Source organism: Euphorbia lathyris, chromosome 8 (assembly GCF_963576675.1).
Source record: "Euphorbia lathyris chromosome 8, ddEupLath1.1, whole genome shotgun sequence".
NCBI lineage: Eukaryota > Viridiplantae > Streptophyta > Magnoliopsida > Malpighiales > Euphorbiaceae > Euphorbia > Euphorbia lathyris.
Window position 1 is genome coordinate 48,198,245 of NC_088917.1, and position 12,916 is coordinate 48,211,160.

Here is a 12,916-nt window from a genome sequence, read left to right on the forward strand (position 1 = left end):
GGGACCTGTATTTCGACTGGAATTACAGCTTCGACATCGTGACAAAGGGCGAACGGCGTCTCTCCTGTGGCTGTTCTGGGAGTAGTGTGATACGCCCATAGGACGCTTGTTAATTGATCCGCCCATTTCTTGTCATGCTCTCCCAATCTTTTCTTTATTCCTTTAACGATCGTCCGGTTCGTAACTTCGGTCATACCGTTTGATTGAGGATAATAAACTGAGGCGAATCTGTTCAGAATGCCCAATTCTTCACATAAAGTTTTGAACTCTGCACAGTTGAATTGCGTTCCATTGTCAGTGATAATCGTATGAGGAACTCCATACCTTCCTACGATGTTATCTTTGACGAACTCCACCATTCGTTCAGCATTGATAGAGGAGACAGCCTCAGCCTCTACCCATTTGGTGAAATGATCCACAGCCACTACAATATACTTCCTTTGTCTTCTGGTGGGAGGAAATGGTCCCACTATGTCAATACCCCAGGCCGCAAAGGGTCGACCTTCGATGATGGGCCTTTGAAGGTGTTTAGCGGTGTGTGATTCATTTGCATGAATCTGACAATTATGTCAAGACTCCACCAATTTTTGTGCATCAAGTTCCGCTGTGGGCCAATAAAATCCTGCTAACCTGGATTTCTTCAAGATGGAGGCGGATGCCTCATGGGCTCCACATGTTCCTTCGTGCAGCTCCTTGAGGACTTGTTGTCCTTCTTCTGGCAAAATGCATTTTAACCAAGGGTGGCTAAAAGACTTTCTGTAGAGGCAACCATTTATCATGGAGAAATAGGCCGCCTTCTTGACTATCCACCGAGCTTCTTCCTTGTCCATAGGTAGAGCTCCATCTATCAGATACTGGTGGATTGTAGATCTCCAATCATTTTCTACTGTTGTGAGTATGGGTACCTCCTCTAAGGCGAATGCGGGAGCTGATTTGACTTCGAATGGGCATTGTGGATCCGCCCAGTTCTCCTTGCTGGAAGCCATTTTAGCTAGGTGATCCGCTTCTGTGTTTGATCCTCGAGGTACATGGATCAGTTCCCACTTAGTTTCTTTGGCTTCAAGGTGATCCATCAATTTTTTGACCTCGGCAACGTATTTGGCCAAAACATCATCTTTTACCTCGTAATTTTTGATCACCTGGTTTACCATTAACTTGGAATCACTATACATCACAATCCGCTCGGGAGTGATTTCTTTTAGCAGGCGCAGCCCCAATATTAAGGCCTCATATTCCGCCGCATTGTTGGTTGTAAGGAAATCCAATTTTGCTGCGTACCGTAGCTTTATATATTGGGGACTTTTAATACTTTGCTCACGTAATAGGTAGGATATTGCTGGCCCTCTTCTTCCCTTATCATGATCGTGCAAACAGCCTTATCTATAACTGAAACATACATGTAGAGATTCTCACCTTTCAAGGGACGACTCATAAGGGGTGGTTCCGTGAGAAACCGTTTAATCCCCTGGAAAGCTTTCTCGCAGTCCTCGCTCCATTCAAACACCTTTTGCTTCTTGATTACTTTAAAAAGGATTGGCATCGTCGGGATGAACATGAGATAAACCTGCCCAAGGCTACGATACACCCATTAAGACGTTGCACTTCCCTAATATTCTGTGGCGCTTTCATCTCCAAAACTGCTTTGATTTTATCAGGGTTTGGGCTCACTGCCTTCTGGCTAATCATGAACCCCAAGAACTTTCCATATGTCGCCCCAAAGGTACATTTTTCCGGGTTCAACTTAATGTTGTGATGTCGGAGTACGCCCAGTACCTCCTTTATGTCATCCGCATGTTTCTCTACAGTGGTACTTTTGATGATCATATTGTCCACATAGACAAAAAAGTTTTCACCTTTGCTTTCTGCGAATATTTTGTTCATCATCCGTTGATAGGTTGCACCCGCGTTCTTAAGCCTAAAGGGCATGACTTTGAAGTAATAGGTGGCTTGGTGAGTCACGAACGAAGTTTTGATCCTATCCGAAGGCTCCATTGGGATCTGGTGATAACTCGATTTCACGTCGGTGAAGGAGTACATGGCGTGTCCCGCGGTTCCATCTACTAGGATATCAATACATGGCAAGGGGGAGTTGTCTTTGGGACAAGCTTTGTTGAGATCTGTAAAGTCAATACACATGCGGTATGATCCGCCCGCTTTCTTGACTAGAACCACATTCGCCAGCCATTGTGTATAAAGTACCTCTTCGATGGCGTCCGCCCGTTTGAGCTTGGTGATCTCTTCTTCTATCACATTCTGCCTCTCAGGGCCATGGTTTCTTCATTTTTGGGCCACCGGTACCGCGTCTTTATCGATGTTGAGTTTGTGAGTGATCACATCTGGACTAATCCCGGGGAGGATCTCATCTTTCCATGCAAAGACATCTTCTGACTCATGGAGAACCTTGGTGATTGCTTCCTTAATTTCTCCCTTGAGCCCTTTAGCCATCCGTACCTGTTTTTCATCCGGCATTAGGTACATCTCCGTTTCGCCCAAGGCCATTGTGACAAGTTCTTCCTCGTCCCCATCTTTAGACCGGGGGCGAATCATTAACGATGCCGAATATGTCTCCTGAGCCACTTTTTGGCTTCCTCTGATCATTACACCTCCCTTGACCGTGGGGATGTAAAGAGTTAAGTGGCGTATGGAGATAAGGGCTGCTGCTTCGGAGATAAAGGGTCGCCCAAGGATGATATTGTAAGCTAACTGGCCATCTAGGATGGAAAATTCCAGATCGCCTTTCCAAATTTGATCTTCATCCGCTAACTCACAATCTAAAGTTACCTGGCCCTTTGTTTGGATGGTGTGTCATGTTACTCCTAGAATGTCCACTATGGTGGTTTCCACTTGGATTGGGTCAACCATGAGTTTGGCGAATGCTCCTCTTGTGATGACATTGCATGAACTCCCAGTATCAATCATCACTCTTTTCATCTCCCAGCCTTCCACCATCATAGTAATGACCAGGGCGTCTGCATGAGGAGAGATCTCCGGACCGGTATCTGCAAAAGGGTGATTAAGTGATGCCCAATCTAGAGCAGTGGTTTTTGCCTTTTTCAACACAGGTTGGTACCCAGGTCCGCCTGCTATGACATTGATGGTCCCTTTTGCCTTCTTCTTCTGATCATCTATGGATCTATCACCATCTCCCTTCTTGCCATCATTTTGGACGAACCGGTCCAACTTTCCTCTTTCGATAAGCCTTTCTATCTCTCTGGCTAATTCCCAGCATGCGTCCGTGTCATGGCCATTCTTCCTGTGGTATTTGCAATAATTCTTGGGATTTTTCCCAGTGTTGGTGTACTCCCCCCCTTTTGGTTCGGGGTATGAAATGCTCCGCTTGTGCTGACTGTTCTCAATCCACATGAGCACTTCGCTTTTAGAGGCATTGAGCAGCGTAAATGTCGACATAAATGCCGATTTGTTCTTAGAGCCTCTTCGTCGACCTCTAGAGGATGAGTCCTGGTGCTTGTCTTTCTCCTTATCTCGATGGCGAGATTCGCCTCTGTCCTTCCTGGGCGGAGACAATGACTCCCTGTGAATGTCATCTACCTCCATGAAGTCCTTGCATCTTTCAATTAATTCTGCCATACTTCTGGGCTTCTTTCGAATTAAATCTTCCTGCAAGCTTTTACACGTGGTGTTTTTCGCTAGAGCCTCCGCTGCCATGGAGACATCCACATCGAAAATTCGTATACACAATTTGTTGAAATTGTCTACATACTCTCGAAGGGGTTCATTCGCCTTCTGCTTTAAATTCAAAAAGCTTTCGTGACTTGACCACTAGAGGAATACATCCGGCGAATTTAGCACAAAACTCTCTACTCAATTGATCCCAGCTGTCGATTGATCCAGGAGGTAAAGATTGGAACCAATCATAGGCGGGGCCTCCTAAAGTGGTGATAAACATCCGGCATAAGACCGCCTCACTTGCACGGTTAAGGCTGAGCAACATTCGGTACTTTCTTGCATGGGCCTCCGGGTTGTCTGCACCCATATAAACGGGTATATTTTGTATTTTAAAATGCCTCTCCGTTTCTTCAGCTTCGATCCATGCTGTAAAGGGCGAATCACGATTAGCGAATGGATTATGTCGGGCATTCTCTTCATTAATGCGAAGCACCGCAGCTCTAACACGATCATCAAAATTCTCTAGACCCGCCCTCGGCGGTCTTCTAGGGGGAGATCTACTTGGAGAAGATGAGGAGCTAGACCCAGACGATGGATCTGATGGCGAATGCCCACCTCCACCACTCTGTCCTCTAGGAGTAGCTTGGCCGTTATCCCCTCCGTGGTCTCCCGAAGGAACGTGTCTATCCTCTCCTTGGTTTGGTGGTGGCGGTGGCCTATCCGAATGTGGCGTCTCTACTGGCCTCTTGCTTTGTCTATGCCCAGTAGATGGGGGTGATCTACCCCGACGGGAAGATCTCTGTCTCGGGGGCGAAGGGGATTTCGACCGTCTGCTTTTCCCCTTTCTCCACTTTTTGTGCCTTCGACCTTCTGATCCGCCTTCGGGGATATTCGACCGTGGGCGGCTTGGGTTACCTGATCTGCCCAGATTTGTCCCTTGGCCTGCGGATCCCCCAGGGGGAGTTTGGTTATTCCCACGACTTCCTCCTGCTCCATCAGAAAATAATTACCGATTAAGTGGCGGGTTATTGCCTGCTACGGTAGTAGTCACCATGGAATCCGTGGGTTGAATTTGGAAGAATGAAGAATCATGAGCGTTTGATCCTATAGCGGCCTGTTGCCATAGAGATGACGTTAGATTTGTGCGCCGAAGCTCTGGTACTATCATGAACGACCTTAGGCGTCTTTCCATCTCAGGGCCAAACGCTCTTCCTATGGATCCCACACATGTTTCAATGAATGTATCCGGCGACATACTCCTTCCATCATGCGTCACAGGAGTGCTCATATCAATGCGACCAACGCTTGTTTCAGGTTGACTTGATGGTGTTACCGATGGTGTTTCAACCCCCGAGGAGGGGTTCTGTTCTCCATTCGTCATATCTTTTTAATGTGAACGAAAACCCTTTATTTGATTAAGGACTCCACGTTCACCGCACCAATTAATGACTAGTGGAGAATTTCCGATAGGTTTCTGTCTCTGTGGGGGCATCGTTGGGTTCGACGGGGGGAAGCTCCGATGCCAAAGTCAGTATAGAAGAACAAGAGAACAAACTGAATTGACAAAGGGTAAGTGAACGTGTACCTTGATAGCTTGAGATGCAAGCTATATATAGTCATGAAGTTGTAACCTTTAGTAACTAGAAAGTCTCCATTAATGCTCCATTAATGGCAGTTACTGGTCCTTTAAGCATGTCCATTAGGAAATTGATTGCTTATTAATGGTCTTTATTGTGGGATCGGCTCAGCTGTTTCAATAGCGGATTGGGCGGTTATGGCGATTCGCCTCATAGGTTCGCCCGCGGATCTCTTGTGGTGAGGTATTGGTGATCCGCCTGTCGGATCACTTTGCTCAATACGCCGTGGTACTCCGATATCAGGTGATCAACACGTGGTGTTCTAGGCGAATATCCCTTTTGATCCTTGGGATAATATCACAATGTTATCAATAGCTTTGATGATAATTGAAAAAGGCAATGTGGCAAATTTGTAAATAAAATGAAATAGAGGATAGAGAAAATTGTTTTATTTTTTTTTCTTTAAAATATATTTTCCCGACATTTTTAACCTCGTTTTTCGAAATTTTTTATACTATTAGACTCGTCTAATTTAGACGGTCATTTTAAGATCCCTGAAGGTCAAGTAAAAAAAATTTCGGTGAACAGAATTCGGGTGAGCGTTTTTTGGCGAAAAAAAGTGCCCAGAAAATTTTCAAAAAATGTAAAACATTATTCTGAGAAACTTTAATTCTTGGGTCAAAGCGAGATTTTTTACGGTTTAGTCCCAATAAAACTTGTTCCTTAATTTTATTTATTTTATATGCTTTAACAATTTGTTGGGTCAAAACCGTAAGGAATCTCATTTTGAGCCAAGAATTAAAGTTTCTTAAAATGATGTTTTACATGTGCTGGAATTTTTTTTGTAATTTTCTAGGCACGTTTTTTTGTCCTACTTACATTGTTCCGACAGTGTACGAAATTGTTCCAAATCAGTGTACCATTTGTTCCAACAAAATAAATCAGCATACTAATTTTTTCAACAAAATAATTCTATTATTTCAGCATAATACTTATATTGTTGTAACATAATAAATCAGTTTACCAATTGTTCCAAATCAATTTTATTATCTATGTCTTCAATTTCATTTTTGTTTCTTAGTATTTAATATAGTATCAACGAATTTATATTAGTTATATTATTTAGAAACTAATTTTAATTCTTATATTCTTCCAACAGAATAATTATATTGTTCCAACAGAATTGTTATATTGTTCCAACAAAATATTGCAACATATAGTGTTGAAATATAAGATCAAAAAGTATCCAGAAAATTATTAAAAAATTCTAAAATATGTAAAACATAATTCTAAGAAACTTTAATTCTTGGCTTAAAACGAGATTTCTTACGGTTTTGACCCAATAAATTGTTGAAGTATGTAAAATGGATAAAATTAAACCGTAAGGAATCTCACTTTGAGTCAAGAATTAAAGTTTCTCAGAATAATGTTTTACATTTTTTGGAATTTTTAAAAAATTTTATGGGCATTTTGTTTCTCACAGAAAAACAAATCGCTGGATTCTATTCATCAGAAATTTTTATCTGAGCTTCTGGGATCTTAAAATGACCGTCTAATTAAGACGAATCCAACGGTATAAAAGTTTTTGAAAAACGAGGTTGGAAAAGTCGGGAAAATGCATTTTAAAGAAAAGAAATAAAACAATTTTCTCTTTCCTTTTATTTACAAATTTGAAACATTCCCCTGGTTAATTACAAAATTAGTCATTGTCACACCATAAGAAATGTGTCACACCTGATCTATATATATATATATAGTCTAATCGTAATGGGAATTCATGCATATTTTGTATGTAATTCCTATCACATAAATTTATAAAGAAAAATTGAGTGATGTAATTGTGATTCCATTAGGACAGACAATAGACCAATCCAAACGTGGTAATGAACATCTATTGTAATGGGCATTACATTACAATGTTCATTACAATGAGTGTTTTTCTATACTCTAGAAGCACATTTCCTAGCTAAAAGTTGTCACGTACAATAGAAGGAAGAAGATTGCGACATAAAAATGCTAAGTAGTCTACTTAATTGCAATTAGTTAATCCTGTTTGTTTTTAATCATTAATGCTTTACGCACTGTTTTTTATAATCATATTAGTTGTTATGCAGGTACTAGCCTTGTTGAAGGACAGTGTAACCAATTTTGGATTGTAGTGAACTTAGTTATGCTAGTTGGCATATTTCAATTGTTTCTTATGTGACGGTTCCTGACCTCATCTGTTATATTAAGGTCATGCTTGTAAAAACAATCTATTGATAAAATATCTACATAATTCTCTCTAAACCTCTTTTTTCTCTCTCTTCCCTCATTTATTTTCTTCCTTCTAATGGTAAATAAACGAACTAGAGCAACAAGAAGAGCACATATTGCACTAATGGAAAACCTGGAAGAGCAAATGAAGGCTCTGAGTGCTAAGTTGAGTGAGCAATTCTACTAGTCAAATTGATTTATTGTGATCTCATATCCTGAATGCTCAAGGAATCAGGAGCTCAGGACATAAGCGTTGATGCACGAACAAAATCTGGTGAGGAAAGGGCACAACACCTCTCACTAGACTCTGATCACATCCCATCAAGCCTTGGAAGGGCTAGTTCATAAAACTATTTCAATGATTGTTACACTCATCAACCCTAATTCTGGTACAACCTCACATCCATTGAAAACGCCTCAAATTCCTAGCCATCATCAACCCTTCAAAGATAAAAACTTTCTATACTTCTAGATGCATATTAAGGCCAACTCTTTCTGGAATGCAACTAGGAGAAACCTTCAGTATTAAAAATACCATTCCTTTTAACAAAATGTTACAAGGTGTGAACTACCTTCATTTCATGGATCTGAGGTAGAGCTATGGGTTGATAAACATGGGAAGTCAGGTTGAATACTGACGTTAACCTTTCCGCAAGTGCAAATAAGAAGCCAAGGTTGAATACTAACATTAACCTTTTCGCATTAGGTGCAGTATAATTCGATCATTCATCAACTATATCATGTGAACAATTATTATAACCATGGAACGTGTCAAGGTTACATATAACGAGGAGTCTGTTTTTACTTGTCCAGGTTAAATTTACTCTGAAAGATAAGTTAAGTGAAATCTCCATTTCCACTCTTAAATCTATCACCTTGCAAGGATTTCAGTCAATTCACCACAAGTGGCCATTTGGATATATCTCCCATTTATCAAGAGTGACGAATGTTCAATCTAACATTAATTATCCTGCAATTACTTTATGTGATACTCAACCCTGCTCTCACACACCCCATGGCCTCCCCTGTAGTGGATTGTGCTCGCACAGAATCAAAGCATCACACTCCATAATCCAGAATTTCTAATTAATGAATGTTTGAGTCTGAGGATTACTTATATCTACTAATACCAATGAGATGAACAGTTGACACTCAGATAAATCTATCCATGCTGTTATCTCAAGTAGGGTCCCAATCCTAATGAACTCCTTCACCGGATCCATGTAACTGTGTAGATATCTCCATATCTAAAGCTTGTGAGACCAGCTCTCTGTCTCTACAGAAAACACTGTTACATGCAAGTCTCAACAGTAATATGACAACCCATATAACACATTACTTGACTTGGGTTGATTTTAAGTTTATTGGTCTATTATAAAGTATAGTCTCACTTCATTCTTGTATGAACACATTATAACTACTTACAATAGCTCTAGCACGCCATTTACATGTCTCATCATGCTTACATCTAACTTCAAACATGGACTTGTTAGACTTGTACACTCTCCATTCGAACATGTTCTTAACTGCGTATTTTCCAAGTGCATCTTGCAATTCTCGTTTGTTTGAGAATATATCAGGCACCTTTAAACTGCTAACCCCTTTTGATGCACTAGATTCAATAGGAGTAACAGATGCATCATGGACCTCTATGAGCCATTGAAGTGGACCAGTCCTATTTCTTCATCACCCGACTCATAGATACTTACTGATTGTTTCTGAGGGATATGTTGTTCATCATATACCGTTTCTTTGTTGCTCGTTTCTTTGGAGTCAAAATGACCCTAAATATCTGCTTCATAATTCGTTTCTTCCAGAACATAAACAGATTCGAGCTAATATCATCTAAACCAGGGTTGGATGCAATGTTGAAATCAAGGATCTTTTCTTTGCCTGGCCGATGGGTTTCGACTTTAACTGTTGTGTCCAATTTAAATGGTGGCATCACAACTTGATTGAATAACATTCTATATCTTCATAGCTTGCAGTAGTTGTGGATTTCTTGTTCGTGATGCAAAATGAACATATAGTGGGATAACATCACTTGGATTCATCCGGCAATACTCTATGAAACACTCAACCTCACTTGAATCAACAATTAGAACTACTATACATGGAACTTTTTGTTTGAACCGTATATAGTTTGCATAGTCATACGTGCATCAAATGATGTAGAATCAACACAGACAGAAGTGTAGACTCTCTCTTGAAGCATTTCTAAGTTGATTTTCGTTGAAAACTGGATCAACTTCGATTCACCCCCTCATATGTCATGGCTTTTCCCATGGTTTTCCATTGGTCGTTCCACATGATCACACACAAGCAATGGTCATTTAACATACTGCTACTATTAACAAACAAGGACAACACAAGTTAGTGTCAAATAATGTACTAAAGGAAGAAAGAAAATAGGCTTCACAGATCATGAAACTGCGAAGCCAGATACTCATCTGTGAATTCGCAGTGTTTCACAGATGATGAATCTGCGAAGTATGTGTATGTTCTAGCTTCGCAGTTTTATATGATCCACGAAGCCTATTTTACTTTGCAGTTTGCGATTTTGCGAAGTAAAATCGCAAACCGCGAAGCTATAGGGGAAAAAACTTAAAACTCCAAATTAAGGTTCAATACACAAAACTAACTTCATATACACAAAACCTATGGTTTCAAAAGAAAGATGAATGTAAAATGAACATAATACTTACATGAAGAGTTTGGATCTTGGATTGATATATGAAAAATGAAGAATTCCCAATGAAGGAGTCTCAATGAATAGTACTATTTTTTGAAGCTTGAGTTTCCAATAAAAAAGAAAGGAAATGTTTATGTTTTTTCCTAAATAAAAAAGTCTAGATATATAATGTGTTTTGTAATGAGTTTAAATAGGTAAATGAGTCTCCAATTCAATATACTTACAAAAAAATAGTGCAACCGTACGAGTAGAACTCTCTCTATGGCCGATCCCCCTAACCCCTTCGGAAACTACCTCCGACCACCGTCCCCCCCAGTTCCCCCTGATTCCCATGGTTCACCTCCCCTGAGGAAGTCATGGAAGGAAATCGCTACAGAGAAGAAGCAAACTTCTCGTGATCGGATTCTTAAAGATTATTACGTGGAAGGAAATGTACGAGTTGTTTTCTCGAAGGACGACCCGCTACGACCAAAGGTGGGTATCGACCCCAGCCTAAAGAACTAGTTGGTTACACCATGGGAACGTGCACTCGTTATCAAGCTCCTCGGTCGCAGTTTAGGGTATATTGCACTTCAGAAACGTGCGATGGAACTTTGGAAACCTGTAGGGGATTTTGACATGATGGACCTAGGGCATGGCTTCCACCTTGTACGATTTGATAATGATGAAGATAGGGAACACGTGATCATGGATGGACCCTGGCTTGTACAAGGTAACTACCTGACTGTGCGCACATGGACCCCCTCCTTTAACCCCTCTGCATCTTTGGTGGACACTACCATGGTGTGGGCAAGACTCCCAGAATTACCTTTGTATTACTATAATGAAGACATCTTTATGGCCATCGCGTCTGCGATAGGGAAACCTGTTAGAGTGGACCAGAACACCATAGATGCTACCCGTGGCAAGTTTGCAAGAGTCTGTGTGGAGATTGACTTACTTAAGCCACTGATCGCTCGGTTTGACCTCGAAGATGTAGAACAACGTGTGGAATACGAAGGCCTTCACATTGCGTGCACTAACTGTGGTCGATATGGGCATAATCGAGCGAGCTGCGCTAATCCGAGTATACTACCGAGCATCAATGATGATCAAACAGTTATGAACGTGGATAATAGTACCCAAAGAGAGAAGCAAACGAACTTGAATAGTGCACCGGAAGCTGTAGAGGGTCGGATTGCTAAGCAAGTTCCGAATGACTACGGGCTATGGATGATGGTACCGCATCGAAAGGTAGCCAATCGTCCTCATACCGTGAGGGTACATACAGGCACATTTGATAAACCAGACAAGGAATCAATGGGAGAGAAAACGGCTACAGCAACTCAGGTACAGTCCAACATGGATGCTGAGAAGGAAAACCGTAACCCTATGGGGAATACTGAAGGGTTTCTGATAGGTAAAACGCTGTTAAGGAGAGGAAGCAACAGTCGGAATGTACGGAAACAGTAGAATAGTACTCCGTTTCAATTCACAGGCAAGAATGTGTTCGAAGTCCTAGCCGAGGACTTTCTTGCTGATGACACTGACATGGTTGGTTCCGTTCATTCTTATGATAAAACAGGTACGAGAGGAAAACGAACCCGAGTGGATGTAAGTGCTGAAGGGATATCAAGCGAGTTTACTATGAGAGTTTGAGTTCTGCATATGCCTGATCACATGCTACACTTTATGATGATTGTTTTCATCTGGAACTGCTTTGGTGCTGCGAGCAAACCATTCCAGCGCACTTTGGGACATTTTGTCAAGATTCATAAGCCTCAATCCTCGTTCTTCTTGAAACAAGAGTTCTAGGCTCTAGGGCGAAGGAGCTACAGAAAATACTTCGGTTCAACAGAGTGGAAATTGTGGAAACGGATGGGTTTCGGGGCGGCATTTGGTTGTTTTGGGATGAGGATAAAGTTGAGTTATCAGTGTTAACACGGAATGAGCAGTTCATACATTCGAAAGTTGTCTTGTTAATGGGGCATGACACGAGGAAGGAATTCCTCCTCACGACAGTTTATGTTCGTCCACACACGGCCTACAAACGGGCGTTTATGGAGAATATGAGGGAGATGCAGCAGACCATCACTGGCCCATGGATGATTGCAGGGGATTATAACTGTATCAAGGAAATGAATGAGAAACGAGGGGGTTCTAGATTTAATGTTAATCGGTCCAAAGAATTCGCGGATTGGATCAATTCGATGCAACTGGTTGACTTGGGATACGTGGGATCGGCGTTTACCTGGGCTCGGGGTCTGACTGCCCATACCAGAGTCGCTTGTCGATTGGATAGAGCGCTGTGTAATGTGGATTGGCGGAACGCTTTTCCTGAGGCAACTATATGACATCTCCTGCGTATTCAGTCGGATCATGCGCCGATCATGATAGTAACCCGCTCTACAGCTCACTGCCCTCCTGACCGGCCGTTTCGGTTCCAAGCTGCATGGCTCCTTCACCCGAACTTGCGGAGCTTCTTCGACGCAGAATGGAATGGCAGCCAAGGGATGGAAGTTGGCCTCAGGGAGGCGAGAGACGCGTTGTAATTGTGGAACCGAACAGTGTTTGGCAATATTTTCTACCGGAAGTAGCGCCTTCAAGCACGGATTGATGGCATTCAGCGCACATTGTGCCACCGTGTGGATCGTGGCTTAGTGAAACTCGAAATGAAGCTGCAACAAGAGCTTGTGGATGTTCTGAGTCAGGAGGAGGTTCTATGGTTTCAGAAATCCAGAGCCAAATGGATTGAATGTGGGGACAGGAATACTGCATTTTTTCA